Raw genomic sequence first — 19,149 nt, forward strand, 5'->3', positions numbered from 1 at the left:
AGACAAGCCAACAAGGGGTGAGGCCACATTGGATTTAGTAGTGGGTAATGAACCTGGTCAGGTGTTAGATTTGGAGGTCGGTGAGCATTTTGGTGATAGTGACTACAATTCGGTTATGTTTACTTTAGCAATAGAAAGGGATAGGTATATAATGCTGGGCAAGAGTTATTGCTTGGGGAAAGGCAATTATGATGTGATTAGGCAAGATTTAGGATGCACAGGATGGGGAAGGAAACTTCAGGGGATGGGCAAAATTGAAATGTGGAGATTATTCAAAGAACAGCTACTGCGTGTCCTTGGTAAGTATGTAACTGTCAGGCAGGGAGGAAGTGGTTGAACAAGGGAGCTGCGGCTTACTAAAGAAGTTGAAGCTCTTGTCAAAAGGAAGAAGAAGGCTTATATTACAACGACATGTGAAGGCTCAGTTAGGGTGCTTAAGATCAAAATAAAGAGCTAAGAAGAGCCAGGAAGGGACATGAGAAGTCGTTGACAGATAGGATTGAGGAAAACCCTAAGGCTTTCTATAGCTATATCAGGAATGAAAGAATGACTAGAGAAAGATTAGGGCCAATCAAAGCTAGTACTTGGAAGTTGTGTGTGGAGTCTGAGGAGATAGGAGAGGTGCGAAATTAATATTTTTCAAAACTGTTCACATCGGAAAAAGACAATGTTGTTGAGGAAAATACTGAGATACAGGCTACTTGACTAGATGGGATTGACGTTTGCAAGGCGGAGGTGTTAGCAATTCTGGAACGTGTGAGAATCAGAAATTGGATAGCTGAAAGAAGACAGAGGGTGGTGGTTGATGGGAAATGTTCATCCTGGAGTTCAGTTACTTGTGGTGTATAGCAAAGATCTGTTTTGAGGCCACTCCTGTTTGTCATTTTTATAAGTGACCTAGATTAGGGCGTAGAAGGATGGGTTAGTAAATTTGTGGATGACACTAAGGTCGGTGGAGTTGTGGACAGTGCTGCTGATTGTTGCAGGTTATAGAGGGACATAGATAAGCAGCTGGGTTGTGCTGAGAGGTGGAAAATGGAGTTTAATGCAGAAAAGTGTGGGATGATTCATTTTGGAAGGAGCAACAGAAATACTGGGCTAATGTTAAGATTCTTGGTAGTGCAACGAACACAGAGATCTCGGTGTCTAGGTACGTAGATCCCTGAAAGCTGCCACCCAGGTTGATAGGGTTGTGAAGAAGGCATATGGTGTGTTAGCTTTTATTGGTAGAGGGATTGAGTTTTACAGCCACAAAGTCATCCTGCAGCTATAGAAAACTCTGGTGTGGCCACATTTGGAGTATTGCATACAGTCCTGGTCACCGCATTATTGGAAGGATGTGGAAGCTTTGGAAAGGGTTCAGAGGAGATTTACTAGGATGTTGCCTGGTATGGAGGGAAGGTCTTATGAGGAAAGGCTGAGCGACTTGAGGCTGTTTTCAATAGAGAGAAGAAGGTTGAGAGGTGACTTAATTGAGATATATAAAATGAGTGGGCGGCATGGTGGCACAGTAGTTAGCACTGATACCTCACAGCACCAGAGACCCAGGTTCAATTCATGCCTCAGGCAACTGTCTGCATGAAGTTTGCACATTCTCCCCGTGTCTGCGTGGGTTTCCTCCGGGTGCTCCGGTTTCCTTCCAGAGTCCAAAAATGTGCAGGTTAGGTGAATTAGCCATGCTAAATTGCCCGTAATGTTAGGTGAAGGGGTACATGTAGGGGAATGGGTCTGGGTGGAGTGTTCTTCGGAGGGTCGGTATGGACTTGTTGGGCCAAAGGGCCTGCTTCCACACTGCAAGTAATCTAATCTAATCTAATCTAATCTAATCAGAGGATGAGATAGGGTGGTCAGTGAGAGCCTTTTTCTGAGGATGGTGATGGCTAGCATGAGGGGACATAGCTTTAGATTGAGGGGCAATAGATATAGGACAGATGTCAAAGGTAGTTTCTTTACTCAGAGAGTAGTAAGGGTGTAGAATGCACTGCCTGCAACAGGAGTAGACTCACCAACTTTAAGGGGATTTAAATGGTCATTGGATAAACATATGGATGAAAATGGAATAGTGTAGGATAGATGGGCTTCAGATTGGTTCCACAGGTCGGCACAACATCGAGGGCCAAAGGGTTTATACTGCGCTGCAATGTTCTATGTTCTATGCCTCCAACTGATCAATATCCTCTGACAATCCTCCTCACTATCCATAACTCCACCAATCTTTTTATCGTCCACAAACTTACTAATTATACCAGCTATGTTTTCCTCTATATGGGTACTTTGTATAATTTTTTAAAAAAGTCACACTAGAACCTAAATTGAATAAGAGAATTCATTGGACAATATCCAGAGAGTGTACACCTCGAAAAGTCCACCTACAGCTTGTTTGGAACAGTTAAATTGCTTAGCAACGTCCAAATCAGAACCAATCGAAATAAATGGCTTGTTCAATGGTCACCCTGCTCTAATGGAAGTCGATACCAGCGAGGCTGTTTCACCAATCGCAAAACAAGTCATGAACAAAATTCACTCTGGACTCCAACTCTTAAGTTTGTGCAAAGCCTTGGCTAGACTGAGAACGTGTACAGCGGATCTTTTACAGACTGAGGGTGCAACTTTGGTGACCTACTTGAGTGACAGTGTCGACAAGACCGGGTTATACCTGTTAGAAGATAAAGTGAGGGAGATCAAAGATGCCCTGGCTCCCATGTCTCCTTGGGCTGGTGAGTTATTACAGAAAGTTCATACATAACCTGGCCTCCATCCTACCACCTTTGCAGCAACTCTTAAAAAAAGGGTCAGCCTTGGAAATGGTCACACAGCCAGGCCATAGCTTTCAGGGAAGTGAAGAAACAGTTATCATCCTTGTTGTGGTTCTGTTTGCCGAGCTGGGAATTTGTGTTGCAGGCGTTTCATCCCCTGTCTAGGTGACATCCTCAGTGCTTGGGAGCCTCCGGTGAAGCACTTCTGTATTGTTTCCTCCAGCATTTATAGTGGTTTGTCTCTGCCGCTTCCAGTTGCCAGATCCAGCTGTCCGCTGCAGTGGCCGGTATATTGGGTCCAGATCGATGTTTTTGTTGATAGAATCTGAGGATGAGTGCTATGCCTCTAGGAATTCCCTGGCTGTTCTCTGTTTGGCTTGTCCTATAATAGTAGTGTTATCCCAGTCAAACTCATGTTGCTTGTCATCTGTGTGTGTGTCTACTAAGGATAGTTGGTCATATCATTTCGTGGCTAGTTGGTGTTCATGGATATGGATCGTTAGCTGTCTTCCTGTTTGTCCTATGTAGTGTTTTGTGCAGTCCTTGCATGGGATTTTGTACACTACGTTGGTTTTGCTCATGCTGGGTATCGGGTCCTTTGTCCTGGTGAGTTGTCTGAGAGTGGCTGTTGGTTATCATCCTCTAAGGTGTTGGCACACTATGATCCCATGCGAGATCTGATATTGATATTTGATGCCTCCCTGTATGACTTTGGGGTAGTATTAGCTCATAGGTGTCCCAATGGAGAGGAACACCCAATAGCGTATGCATCCAAGACTTTGGCTAATGCAGAGCGTAAATACACTTAGGTCGAGAAGGAAGGTTTGGCAGTCATGTTTGGAGTCAGGAAGTTCCACCAAGTCCTATATGGATCTAAGTTTATAATAATAATGGACCACAAACTCCTGCTAGGTCTGCTTAAAGAGTACAAGGCAGTGTTGCCCATAGCATCAGGCCGAACTCAGCAGTGGCCTCTAATACTGACTGTGTATAATTACAAGTTGGAAGACCATCTAGGAGGCCAAGTAGCAAACGCAGGTGCATTCAGCTGCCACCCGCTGGCAGGTACTCCCCCAGTGGTACTGCCACTGGTTTTATGTGCTCTGGTCAGACTTCCAGTCACAGCTGAAAATATCAGTCTTTGAACACAGAAAGGTTCAGTCCTGGCAAAATTGAAACAGCTGGTGTTGATGGGGGAAACCAAAGGGCTGTCACAACGAGAATTGATACCTATTTGGACTCAGAGAGGCCAGATCACAATAAAGGATAGTACATTATTACGGGGAGCAAGAGTGATTGGCCTGAGCAAAGCTCACTGCCAAATATTGGATGAACTCCACCAGGCTTATCCAGGGTTTACTTAAATAAAGCTGTTGGCAAGAAGTTGTGTCTGATGGCCAAGATTGGATGCAGACATAGTCACGTTGGGCAGCTCCCCCACAAACATGGGAATGGCCGGATAATCCTTGAACTCAGTTACATGTCGACTATTCAGGTCATTTCATGGGCTCAATGTTCTTAGTTATTGTGGACACAACTCAAAGTGGCTGGACATGTGTAGAATTCAAGTGGAAGACATGGGGATGACGACAGAAAGATTGCACGCATATTTTGCAATACACAGACTCCTGAAGGTGTTTGTCAAAGATAATGGGCCATTGTTTACCAGTTAGAGTATTTCCTAAAATTGAATGGTATTTGACATTTCAGGACAGCTCCATTGAACAACCTGGCAGAAAGAGCAGTCCAAACATTGAAGGCAGGCTTAAAGAAACAGCCTATAGCTTCACTAGATACCAAATTGCGTTGCTTCCTGTTTGGTTAGAGGACCATCCCTCATGCAACTACAGGGATAGATCCAGTAAAGTTGCTAATGGGGACAAGATTCCATACCAGGTTAAATCTGCTCTTCCTGGGCCGGTGGGGAGTGGGAGGCAAAGGTGAAAAGGGATCAGAATCACCAATGTTGGACACACGATTTAGTTAAGTGAAAGAGACAATTTAGTTGAGGGGACAAAGGTGGTGTAGAAACCATGGGAATGGCCCTGCATGGGTAAAAGGCATGGTCAACTCGAGATCACGTCCAATGACATATAAATTTCGGGTCGGTGCGACAGTCCAGATCATGGACCATATGAAAGCTGCAAATTCACAAACAATGTGGGAGCAAAACATGCCTGGCTCCTCGACAGCCTTTCTGACTGTTCTGGAGCCCATGGGTTCTGCCTTTCCTTCAAGCGTTGAAGATACCTCAGAATTTGAGATGGACACAGGGGGTGTTGCTGCCTCGACATCTTTGCCACCTGATTAAGAAAATTAATTTCTTCCGAGGTGCAAGAGGTGAGCGACTGTGCATTACACGCTGCCCATATCAGAGGCAGAGTTGGCGGAACCTGACCCATTGCTAAAACACCCCAGGAGGAGCTACAAAAAAAAATCTCCCCCCCTTTTCTCAAACTCAGAGGGGGACGAATGTAGTGATTATAATGAGGTCAACCAGATGGACCTCATACAATATGAGTTCCTGGATTAGGGCTGTTAATTCTGTTCAATCAAGGAGCCCTGCCTGACAGATAAGAACAGGAATATCAGACATATTGGGCACTCTGAAAGCTGGCTCTGAATGAGCTGGATCAGTGTCAAGGACTCTAGATGTGTAAAAAGAGAGTGTTGGCCTCTATGGAGTTATTTCACCTGTGTCAAATCTGGTTTAATAATGGTCCTTGAAGCACTTTAGATTTTCTACTATTGGAAAGGCGCTACACGATTGCATGTTGCTGTTGTTATCTCCCAGTGCCAGAGAGATGGTTGCATCATAGAGTGTCTCTGGGCTTGTAATCCAGCCACCCAAGCTAATGCTCTGATGGAATTTAACTTTAACTATGAAATCGGATGTTGAAAGCTCATTTCAGTAAAGGTAACCAGTGATGTTCACATCCCATGAAAAAATAATTTTTTAAAAATGCCAAGGCGATTAATGTATCTTGCTTTGATGTAAGATGTGTTTGCTTCAGATGAAATATGCAATAAAATGAGGGTGTCCCAACTCTTCAGGTTTATTACCATCAAAGGTGAAAATTTCGTCACTGTGAATTACCACATTTTTGAATAGCTGTGAGCAATTAAACTGAATTCTTAATACACAATCTGACACAGGTTGAACGATGTGTTTTGCTGCAAAGCAGCTCAAAGTGACTTGGGAAAGCACACCACATCTTCCTTGGCCATATATAATCTTATTCAGTTCCAGAAGTAATGCTGACTACATTTTGCCTTTTTGTATGTGCATCGTTAAAGAGCATTAGTGTCTGTTTTGTGTTTGTCATGTCTGACACATTTCAACGTTAGTTCTTGTTCTGCTGATCAATACCAGATGATTCAAGTAACCCCTCAGCATTGTCCCATTATTTTTGTCTCGCCTTCATTCTCTGTTCCACATAATAATTTTTTTGCTGCCTGTAAAACATATTGTCCTTATCTATCTTGTCTCCTACCTCCTGCCAGATTTTCCACTGAATTGAAGAAATAAAATCTTTGGATCGTCTTTTGAAGCTGTTCAAGTCTCAGCTTTTTTCCCACATATTGTCTGCCTCTCCTCCACATGACATTGGATTTAGCTACAGCAGAACTGGCAGTTCTGATGGGTACTAATAAGTAATTATTTAGATATACACTTTGATGTCCTATGCTGAAAGAATATGTTTACAAAATTAGAAATATATTTATTCGTACACGACTTTAGCATTGCTGCTAAAAGATGTAGTCCGTTGAACCCTTTCATCTTGCATGGTTCAGGACAATTTGCAAGAACATCAGTTTTGGGGAGAATCCAATATCTATACAGTATGAGAAGACAGCACTGATTACTTGGCAAGGAGACAATGATTAGTAGAGATATTGCAATGAATAATGCACCAGTTAATGTTGACAGGCAGTTACATGCCAGGCTTTGTCAAAACATGTCTTTCATCAGTAATCCAAAATAAAAATACCAAGAGGCAATATTTCAGCAGCCCGACAATTGTGCAAAACTATATGTGACTCCAGTATTTTTTAACTGCAAGGAATTCCTGTTGAGGACTTATGACTACAGCATTTGTCTCATAGAGATTGTGCAGGAAAATAGGTCCCAAATTGATATTTTCTATTTTCTGAACTTATATTTTAGCTGCACTCCTCTCCTAAGAGTATTGATAGATTTACAAAAAGGCCTTTTACAATTCCTGCACATATAACATCAAATAATATGTCTGCATTTTATATTTATTCAGTAAATATAGATTTCTGAAGCTGTGTAATTGCCTCTTGGTTTGCTGAGTTTAAGGTGATTGGCGCACCGCAGAGGGCAAACTGTTATAGGGCCCTGAGTATCATGAAATCTGGAAGAATTGTGTGAGAAGTTCAGTGAGGCCTTTCTTGACTATTTGCATTTTCTGGATGTCAAGATCGGATTCTCGCTAGGGATGACAAGACATTAAAGGTGTTTATTGCCTGTTATCACTCTCATCAATCGCAAAGCTTATCTCATTAATATGTAATTTCCTTCCATACTGCAGGAAACCTGACAGACACTGAATGCTGAGCATTCCTGCCATGGAGGTCTGAGCAGCTACCTGGAGACTCTAGTTTGCTGCTTGCTCCTCTCGACTGCCATCTTGGACACCTGCGACCCATGGCTAAGGGAATGCTCCCAGGGCAGTGGCCACATGCATCTCCTGCCCATGGACACTGGCACCTGACACATGTCAGCCTTTCTGCACCATTGTGGCACACTTCCAATTTGCAGCAAACCAGCAGCTTTCAGGGATCATTTGCATCAAGGGACAAGCATGAATCTCACCAGTTGGGCCAGGGAGCATCTCAGGGTTACTTACTTCCTTTCCTAGCATTCACTCACTTAGCGCCTACCTAGATGCTCACATCATTCCAGTCTTGCCTTGTCATTTTGCACATTAGCCCCTCAGCCAGAGCATTAATGCTCATAGGTTGTGAGGTTTCCCACCTCAAACACCTTCCCAGGGAGTGTATTCCAGATTCTCACCACTGTCTGGGTGAAAACGATTTTCCTCTGATCCCCTTTAAACCTCCTGTCTTTCACCTTAAAATTATACCCCTTAATATTGATAAGGTAACAGCTGCTTCCTATGCACTCTGTCTGTCCCCCCATAATCTTATGCACCTCCGTCAGGTCACCCTTTCCCTGCTCCAAAGAAAACAACCCAAGCTTATACAGCTTCTCTTCATTGCTGAAATTCTCCAAGTTGAAACTTTATTGCTGGAACAGCACAGCAGGTCAGGCAGCATCCAGGGAACAGGAGATTTGACGTTTCGGGCACAGGCCACCCAGGCAACATCCCGGTGAAACCCCTTTTCACTCCCAACAGTGCACTCACATCCTTCCTGCAATGTAGTGTCTAGAACTGCACACAGTGCACCAGAGTTTTGTACAGCTCCAATATAACCTCCTGACTCTTATAATCTCTGCCACGACTGATGAAAGCAAGTTTTCTAGATGCTTTCTTAATTACCATACTAACGTCGGGTCAGGTAGAATTCGAGTAGCGGGAGAATCGATTTTTCGGACAGAAGCCCTTCAGCAGGAACGTGTGCGGGAGGGGTTGGGGGAAGGTGGCTGAGAGGTAAATAGGAGGGTGGGGATGGGGATAAAGTAGCTGGGAAGATGATAGGTAAATGCAGGTGGGGAATGATGGTGACAGGTCACAGGGCAGGGTGGAGTGGATAAGTGGGAAGGAAGATGGACAGGTAGGACAGCGCATTATCTTCGGTCACTTCTGCCACCTACAATCAGACCCTACCAGCAGAGGTATACTTCTCTCCCATCCCTATCAGCATTCAGCAGAGACCATTCCCTCTGCGACTCCCTCATTAGGTCCACACTCCCCACCAACCCTCTCTCCACTCCCAGCACCTTCCCTCGCTGCCACAGGTGGTGTAAAGCCTATACCCACACCTCGTCTTTCACCTTTATTCAAGGACCCAAAAGATCCTTCCACATCTGGTGGAGATTTTCCTGCAGCTCCACACAGGTCATCTATTGTATCCAATGCTCTTGATGTGATCTCTTCTACATTGGGAGACAGGACGCCAACTCATGGAAAATTTCAGGGAACATCTCTGGGACACACAAACCAACATGCAAGTCCTGGGCCTCCTCCACCACCAAATCCAAGCCACCTGATGACTGGAGGAAGAACGCCTCATCTTCCATCTTGAGACCCTCCAACCACACGGCATCAACATCGACTTCACAAGTTTCCACATCTCCCCTCCCCCCCACCTCACCCCAGTTCCATCGTTCCAACTCAGCTCCGCCCTCATGACCTGTCCATCTTCCTTCCCACCTATCCGCTCTACTCTCCACTCTGACTTATCACCATCACCCCTGACCTGCATCAACCTATCGCCTTCCCAGCTACCTCACCCTATCCTCCTATTTATCTCTCAGCCTCCTTCTCCCAAGCCCCGCAACACTTACCTAATGAAGGGCTTATGCCCGAAATGTCAACTCTCCTGCCCTTGGATGCTGCCTGATCTGCTGTGCTTCTTCAGTGCCACACCTTTTGACTCTGATCTCCAGCATCTGCAGTCCTCACTTTCTCCTACTCTATTAACATGTCCTGATGCCACTAGAAACTGAATTGCATGGAATGGCAATTATATTACCTAGCTACAATGTTACATTGAATTACTTAGAATGAAAATTATATATAAAGTATGCATAGTGATATTAGTAATGGGGGAGTCTCAAACACAGGATGGATAGTTACAGAATAAGAGGACACTCATTGAAAAATGAGAAATAATGATTTTTTTTCTAGAGGATTGTGAATGGCTGGAATTCTCTAGCCTGGAGAATTGTGGTGGCTACATCGCTGAAAGTGTTTAAATTTGAGATAGATAGATTTCTGAACTATCAGTGAGTTGAGAGATGTAACGAGTTAGCATTAAACCTGAGGCAGATCAGCCAGGATCCTGTTGAATGGCGGGTCAAGCTTGAGGGGCCAAATGGCCTACTCCTGTTTCTACTTGTTATATTCGTATCATAGCACAGGAGCAGGCCATTAAACCCAACTGGTCAGTATCTATGTTTATGGACCACAACAGCTTTTCACCTTATTTCTCTCTTTGATGGCATCCCCTTAAATATCCCCATGCAGTTTGCCTCAACCACATCATGTGGTTGCAAGTTTCATATTCTAACCTCTCATTGGGTGAGGACGTTATTTCTGAATTCTCTCTCAGATTCATTGGTGACTATGTTACATTTATGGCTTTTGGTTTAATTCTCATCCAGGTTATTTTCATAGGGTTGGGCAAAGAAAAACTGTATTTGAGTAGTCTGCAGCAGCAAGAAATGATTGAATCACCACAGGGATTCAAACAAAAAGGCCTAAAAGTGGTGTTAATGAAACAATCGTGGAAACAGATTGTCCACGGGAATGTGAAATGCTCATTTTATGGAGATTCGTCTGAAATTTAATGAGCTCCAGGGAGAGGAGAGGCTGAATAGGTTGGGGCTATTTTTGCTGGAACATAGGAGGCTGAGAGGTAACTTTGCAGAGATTTATAAAATCACTGGGGGGGAGGGGCATGGATATAGTGAAGAGCTCCCAGAGTAGGGGAGTCCAAAACCAGAGGGTCTAGGTTTAAAGGCAAAGGGGGAAGATTTAAGAGCCAACCTTTTCCTGCAGAGGATGGTGCACGTATGGAATGAGCTGCTAGAGGAAATGGCGGAGGCTGGTAGGTACAATTACAACATTTAAAAGGCATTTGGACAGGTAGATGAATAGGAAGGGTTTAGAGGGATATGAGCCAAATGCTGGCAAATGGGACTAGATTAATTTAGGATTAATTTAGAGTAAGAGTTCAGAGTATTTGAGACAACCTCATCCACAACCTGAGTTACCAGTCTTCTCGAATACTTTCGGGCACAACATGCTCAGATTTGCCTGCCAACGGGAAACCAATGCCTACCAACAGAGCTACCCGCGAACAACTCGGCACGGTGGCACAGTGGGTAGCACTGCTGCCTCGCAGCGCCAGAGACCCGGGTTCAATTCCCGTCTCAGGCTACTGACTGTGTGGAGTTTGCACGCTCTCCCCGTGTCTGCGTGGGTTTCCTCCGGGTGCTCCGGTTTCCTCCCACAGTCCAAAGATGTGCATGTCAGGTGAATTGGCCATGCTAAATTGCCTGTAGTGTTAGGTAAGGGGTAAATGTAGGGGTATGGGTGGGTTACGCTTCGGCGGGTCGGTGTGGACTTGTTGGGCCGAAGGGCCTGTTTCCACACTGTAAAGTAATCTAATCTAATCTAATCTAATCTAAACTCCACTTTCTGCATGAATGCCTCAGAAAACAGCTACTACCACACTGTACTACCACACCTCAACACATCCCCGTAACCAAGGAAACACTAGGGTCGCTACTCGAAGGACCAGGAATGCAGGCAACCGACAACACCAATACCATCAGCAAAGACAGCACCCTCAACCTACTGGATGTGTGCCTCACGACTCACTTCAGCTTCAATGGCCTGGTATACCAACAAATCAATGGAGCACCCATGGGATCACCGATGTCAGGATTAACATCAGAAGCAGTCATGAAAAGATTAGAAAGCACAGCACTGCCTACTATCCAGCCGAAACGTGGATTGACTATGTAGATGACAGCTTGATCATTACCAAATGCACACAGCTAGATGAAACCCATCAACTGGTAAACAACATCCTTACCAGCATACAACTCACCAAGGAAGAAGAGAACAACAACTGACTCCCCTTCCTGGAAGGAATGGTCGCACACATGGCCAAGTGGGAGCTGCAGACCAGTGTATACAGGAAGGCCACCCACACAGACCAAGTACTCAGCTACAGCAGCAACCATCCCAACACCAACAAATGGAGCTGCATCAGAACCTTGTTCAAGAGAGCCACAGCACACTGCAGCACCCCGGACCTGTGTGAAGCCGAAGAAGAACACCTACATGACATCTTCAGAAACATTGGATACCCAAAAACATAGTCCACTGATACCTCCATGTCAGATCACAACAGGAAGACACAATACGTCCAGAAGCACTGGCCACACTGCTATACATTAAGGATATAACAGAAATGACCACCAGACTATTCCGACCCCTGCATATCATGGTAGCCCACAAACCAATCACCACACTATGACAGCTACTAACAAGTATAAAGGATCCCATACCCACAACAAACAGGACCAACGTTAGATACAAATTACCATGTAAAGACTGCCAAAGGCATTATATCAGGCAAATAGGAAGGAAGTTAGTCAGCAGGGTACACAAATACCAATAAGCCACCAAAAGAAAAGACCAGCTACCACTTGTATCCATAGACATGGACAATGAAGGCCACCAAATTTGACTGAGACAACATAGCCATTCTAGGATAAGCTGAACAAAGACACGCACTTGAATTCCTGAAAGCCTGACACTCAACCCTGAACCCCATTAAACAATATGTAGAGTTGGAACCCAAAAAACCACCACTAAGAAACAGAACCAGCAACAAAACTAGAACTGACACCATCAACCCCAGCAGACCCAGGCCCATAAATAGCAAAGAAACAGAACACCAATGCTTCACTGAGGTGCACTGATGTTATTTAGAATGATGGCAAAACATCTGCAAACAAACTTACCAGCTCAGCAAGCAAGTCATCAACCTCAATTTAGGATATCTGGTCAGCATGAATGAGTTGGACATAAGGTTTGTTTCCATGTTATACAATTCTATGACCCCTTGAGATTCCTTTGTAGGCCCCACCACCTAAACAAGCCCCCGTAAGTCCAGAAACCACAATTTGAAAACATACATGCTGAACAAAGACTGAAATCTCAGAGCCTTGTTGAACAGTAGGCATCAACCAGTCGCTGTGCAAACTCCTTAAATCATCTGAGACCCATAAATCAATTTTTAATATCACACCACTTTCCGGAAACATCTGTTCAATTCTGTCAGAGTTACTGAACAATTTACTCAATTGCTCCAACAGCATGATTTTCCTGGAAACCACCGTTCTCTCTGCTCCCTCATATTTATGCTGCACACTACATGACTGATATGTAACAGTCAGATTGAACTGCCTGTTTATGTCCCTGAGGACTTTGGAGGCTAAATAATCATCGTGCACTTCCTGCTTTCAAAGCATAACTCAAAAGTTTGACCAGCACAAGTGTGTTTCTGACTAAGATGGTGTTGACACTGTGGGAAATTTTAATTATAGCAAGAACAATACAGATTTATTTACATCTTTTAATGTTGAGTGATGTTATGGAAGTGTAATCAGAAAAATGTCAATACAATGTTAACAAGCCCAAATCATCCGAAAAGGATCTCCCTGCTCAAATCCTAAATTGCATCTTTTTTGTATTTTTTCTCCTATTTCCTCATAAATTCTTAAGAATTCAACTTATTAGTGACACCCACTTTCTGTGTTTCAACTGTATTCCCAAGTAACTCCTGACTGCTTGCTTCCCTCCCTGACTCCCATGTTGATTTTGCTCATAGTTCCCTGTCTGCTCAAAAAGCCTTCAGTTTGTGTCCCATCTCCCATTTCTCTTTTATTTTCTCTCCGTGTTGTCACCTCACAACTCTGTTCCCATCTTTATTGAGTCATTTAAGAAACATTGAGGCAGGTACATTGATGGGGGATCGTTATGTCAGGATAGGGACCAAAAGCGGGCAGATCGGATTAGTTGAATTTTGAAAATGGAATGGCATGGGCAAATTGGGCCAAAGGGCCTGTCTCTAGGCTGCAGACTCGATGAATCTATGACTGTGATCAACTAAAGCAGTGAAGGATGTATGTATGATGATTTTCCAGCATAAAATATTGAAGAACCAACTGGAGGAGAGTCTATTAGAGATCTAGTATTATGTAATGTACAAGGGCTAATCAATAATCTTGTTGTGAAATGATACTTAGAGATGAATGACTACAACATTTTTGAATTTTGCATTCTGTTTAAACATGAGGTAGCTCAATCCGAAGCAAGGGTATTATATTTGAAATGGTGCAAGCATTGCGCATAGGTTGACTGAGTTGGATTGGGAAAATACCTTGAAAGTTCTGTCTTTCAGGCAACAAACAGTCGAAAGAACTCTGACATGTTTAGAGCAAACATCTTTACCTTCAAGATGTCAAAACTCAAAAATGTCAAACACGGCTAACAAAGGCTAGTTAAGGATTATGCAAAAATAAAAGTGTTGTAACAGTAAAAATAATAAATAATAATAAATCTAAGGATTGCAAAGAGTTTAGAATATAGCAAAGGAGATCCAATTAACTGATAAGCAAAGGAATAGAAAGGAATACAAATGTAATCCAACAAAACAGTATGAAAATTGACTGTAAAAACTTCTATGATTGTGCAAAAGAAGAATATCATTAAAAATAGTGTCCAAAGAACTTATCATGGGGACTAGAGAAATGACAGAGAAACAAAATGATTATTTTGTTCCTGTTTACATTGAGGAAGATACAAGACGTTTCCCAAACTAGAAAACAATTGACTGAGGATATTGAGGTTTTGAAGGAAATTAGTGTCAGTCAGAAGGCCGTAATAGAGAAATTAATGGGGCTTAAGCTTGATAAGTACTCAGGGTAAGGTAGTCTACATCCCAGAGTACTGAAGAACGTTACTATAGAGATAAATGATGTATTAATAGTCATCTTCCAAAGTTCTAGATTTTGGAATGATTCCTGAGGATTGGAAGTTTGCAAATGATACCCCACGAAGGGTGGAAAACAGGCAGCAGAGAATTACTGAGCTATCAGGAGAAGGGAAAATGCAAGAATCTAGCATCAAAGATGTAGTAATTAAATATTTGGATAAAAATGATCTGTCTGAGCATCATCATCATGGATTCGAGAATGGAAAATTGTGTTTGACAATCATGTTGTTTCTCTTTATTGTTGCCATCCAGAACAAAACAGATTTTTATGAGATTACTTCAGTAAACTGAAAAATAACATCTGTTAGAAACCAACAAAACAGAAACCAAAAGTCCAAAGGCTTCTTTCCAAACGCAGTCCGTTTGTCTAGCATGTATAGACCAAAAAGGTCATAAAACTTCAGCTTTATCTCTTCTGAAAAAAGAAGCTTTTGTTTGTATTCTCCACAAAGTCAGTCATTCTCCTTATAAACAGCTGAGAAACCCGTTTTTCTGACCTTTTGAATTTTGCATTCTGAAAAGGTATATGTTAAGTCAATTGCAAGTCTTCATGATCTATCTCTTGCGATCCACAAATATACGTGTGTTCCCAACAGTGCTGATCATGAGGATAGCACTTCCATTGACAGGACACTAGTCACTTTCGTCACTTTCATGTGGGAGCAGATCTGCCAATGAAAGACTGCTGAATGGGCCACAGAAGAAGAGCTGAGAAATCTCGCCATTTGATTGGAATAGAAGGACAAGAGCTTGAGATTTCTGCACTTATTTTCAATTCTATGATGAGGACATAAATGAATGATCATGAAAATTGCAGAGTACTGATTTGCTTCTTCAAAAGACTCACAAGGACTGTGATGAACCAATTACAATCTCCACAGAGCTTACTGCTTTCCGTGGAAGATTCACAGTCAGGACAGTTAAATTTCATCTGGAGTCACCACAAACATTTCTGCACGGAAAGATGAGATAAGAAGAACTTTAAGTTTTCTGCATGTCATTTTTGACAATGTCTCTGGAACACGAGATGCAGATGAAGAATTCTCTGGGCTCTTACAAGAAAGAACAATGTGGATCTCCCACTTCAGTATTGTTGAAGAATGTTCCTGCATATGCTGAACTTGCTGTTCCTAGTACAATCATCACTCTGTATGATTGTACTGGGTGAAATGTGTAAACAGAAGCAATTTTGATGAGTTCTTCAAGCTAGCTTTACCGTGAGACCAGGTGAAGAATTCTATTCTCTCTGATCTGAAATAATATCAAATGAATCTTGATATATTGCCTCAAGAACGGAAGAGTCAGGTACTGGGAATCTGAAGTTCTGATGGCTCAGTATTGATGGCATGGTGGCTGTGTGGGTAACACGGTGACTCAGCCGTTAGCACTTCTGCCTCACAGCACCAGGAACACGGATTCAATTCCGGCCTCAGGTGACTGTCTGCGTGAAGTTTGTACCTTCTTTCCGTGTCTGCATGGGTTTCCTTTGGGTGCTCTGATTTCCTCCCACAGTCCAAAAGTGTACAGGCTTGGTGAACTGGCCAGACTAAATTGTCCATAATGTTCAGGGATGTGTACACGTTAGGTGTATTAGCCGGGGAAATGTAGAGTAATAGGGTAGGAGGATGGGTCTGGGTGGGATACACTTAGGAGGGTAGGTGTGGACTTGTTTCGCCAAATGGCCTGTTTCCACACTGTAAGGAATCTGTGATTCTGAGGTCAGTCACAGTGGGTGGCATGGTGGTACAGTGGTTAGCACTGCTGCCTCACAGTGCCAGAGACCCGGGTTCAATTCCCCCCTCAGGCAACTGTCTGTGTGGAGTTTGCACATTCTCCTCGTGTCTGCGTGGGTTTCCTCTGGATGCTCTGGTTTCCTCCCACAGTCCAAAATAAAATGTGCAGGTTAGGTGATCTGGTCATTCTAAATTGCCCATAGTGGTAGATGTAGGGGAATGGGTCTGGGTGGGTTGCACTTCGGAAGATTGATGTGGACTTGTTGGACCGAAGGGCCTGTTTCCACACTGTAAGTAATCACATCAAATTAAGGCATGAGCATTGACTCTGTATCTCTCTCCACAGATATTGCCTGAGCTGTGAAGTTTCTTCAGTTATCTTTGTGCCTGTTACATAGACTCTATCTTTGGAAAAATGGAATAACACTTGATATTAAGATATTAATCTGCTTCAATCTTTGAGGTGGTCCCCTGGTTAAGCATCGCGAAAGAGGAAAAAGGCATATCTTCTTCTAATACATTTACAGGTGGTCCATAACGCCACAATGTGGTTTTATATTTAAAATTGCTTGGAGGAATGAAGTATTGGAAGGTTGTGGAAAAGAGAGTTATTGTGGACATACCAGAAGTAGTTTGTTGAAAGGTGGCTTTTGAAAGTTAATTGTGGCCCATTTTCTTTTCAACAAGGCTTCATTGATATATAAATGATTGGCAGTAATTGCTTGCTTTATTGTAGACCTTTCTGGGGCTGTTAAACAGTGACTGACCGAGATCATGAAATAACTCCATGAAGGCCAGTCTTCCCTCACCAAGTCACCCTTCATTTTCAAGTGCATAATACATGACACTGACCCAGCTAGCACAGAGCTGGCTCCTCGAGTGAGCAGAACCCCTGACAGTCCTGTTTATATCTGTCAGCCAGGGTTCCCTAACTGGAGCAAGTTAACAGCCCCAATCAGGAAATTTATACTCCATGAGGTCCACCGGCCAACCTCATTCCAATCATTGCTGACAGGATTTTATCTTATCTGGTGTATTTGGAGGGAACCTTGCTACAAAGAAGCTGATTTGGAAGGAAGTTTGCTTAGAAAATACTGAGTTGAGGGAAAGTTTGCTAAGAACATGCTTCCTGGTTAATCTTTTAATATTTCTGCAAACAAAAAATGCATTCATGACCCTGTATGCTGCTAGGTGAACTGTGTAAACAGAAGTAATTTTGATGAGTTCTTCAAGCTGGCTTTACCACAAGATGAGGTGAAGAATTCTGCTCTCTCTAATCTGGAAGAGCATCAGAGGAATCTTGATGTGCTGCCTCAAGAACTGAAGAGTCAGGTATCAAGAATTTGAAGATCTGATGGCTCAGTGTGGGTGGCATGGTGGCTCATCAATTCACAGTGAAGCTTATTTTTCTTTTCGATTAGTGATTGAAAAAACAATCACCTCAAAATTGTATTTCCTCAACTGTGTCTACAAGAGCTCAGAGACAACTGGGCATGATAGTGACTTGACTACATCAGAGCAACAGATCCCAGGATATTTTTGGATTTATCCTTTTACTTTCAAGAAAAAGCCCTTGGCGAAAATGTTTTTTTTCAGATAACCAACCAATTTTTTTGCAGAGAAATCAATTTTTCTTTCTTTTCCTTAGATATATTGTGTGTTGTGTAAGTTTTTGAAGGATATTTACAGGGATAAGCATTGAATTTTTATATTACTGATCATGTAGATTGCAGCTTATTTGAATAAAATTTATGTTGATAATAAACAAATTCATGTGTTTATTAAGAAACCTGTTATAAAAACTTGACGTAGATAATGTATATAACTGGTCATCCTTATAACAAGAAAAGTAATTTTATTTTAAGTTGTTCCCTTGGAGATTTTTAAAAATTCTTAAGTGGCTGATGGGCATTTAATTGGGCAACCTTCCCTAAAGGGGGCAAGAGATGGGGCTCTTGTTGGCTTTCCAACCAAAACCACAGCCAGTATTGCCTCTCAGCCGCACAACTACATGGGACTCCTCTCAGGTTCTACACACACCAATCAATGTACCGAATCATTGATCTCCAACTTCAAATGTCAACGCCACACAGCAGTGCACTAAACCAAAGCTTTAGATGTTCAAGACCCTTGCTGTCTTTGTTAAATATATTTTGGGAGACTAGGGAGAATGCTACTCCTCTACTTCAAATAATCAAATAGGATGTTTCACATCGCTTCCTCCATTTCCAACTCAAATAAAGGAAATCAGAAATAAAAACAGAAAGAACTGGAGAAACTCAGCATGTCTGTGAAGGGAGAAGCAGAGTTAATGTTTAACGTTCAGTATGATTCTGAAGGAGAGTTATATCGGACTTGAAACATTAACTCTGTTTGTCACTCCAGATGTTGCCAGACGTTTTGAGTTTCATCAGCATTTTACTTCATTTACATGTCATCTGATTGATAGCACTTTTGCTAATACAGTGCTCCATCAGTGCTGCACTGAGAGTGTCAGTCTATTTGTTCATGTCTGTGAACTGTGCCTTATACATTCGGCAATTGCATTTTAAAAAAGTAATGCTTGGAAACAAATGTGTTGGAGTTTCAAAGTTTACATGACAAAGCGTTTTACTCATCCGTTTCGCTATTCCCTTCTTTCCAACTCAGACACAAGTCTGATGCCAGGTCGATAACCTATAATTATTCCTGTATATTCTGTACAAGAAGTGGCACTTAAATTTGCAAATTTACGTCAAAATTGTAATATGACCATAAACTGGCATTTATAAAAGCAGACCAATTTTGCTTTGGGATAAATACAAGCAAATACCCCATGTAATCGATTTTCCCTGAACTAATTTCAAGGATGATAACACCAGCATCCATCAAACTCTCATTCAGATGGCTTCAGTAATATCATATCATTGTCAGTATGACTACTGCCACTCTCC

General features: G+C 42.6%; 1 pseudogene; it reads right to left on the minus strand.

Moving 5' to 3' along the window:
* Window positions 1-5,294: 5,294 nt before the first annotated feature.
* Window positions 5,295-19,149, minus strand: part of LOC148148753 (uncharacterized) — a 43,292-nt pseudogene continuing 29,437 nt past the window's right edge.

The sequence above is a fragment of the Chiloscyllium plagiosum genome, unplaced genomic scaffold (assembly GCF_037043375.1).
Source record: "Chiloscyllium plagiosum isolate Xiang-an unplaced genomic scaffold, Cpla_swu_hap1 HiC_scaffold_11, whole genome shotgun sequence".
NCBI lineage: Eukaryota > Metazoa > Chordata > Chondrichthyes > Orectolobiformes > Hemiscylliidae > Chiloscyllium > Chiloscyllium plagiosum.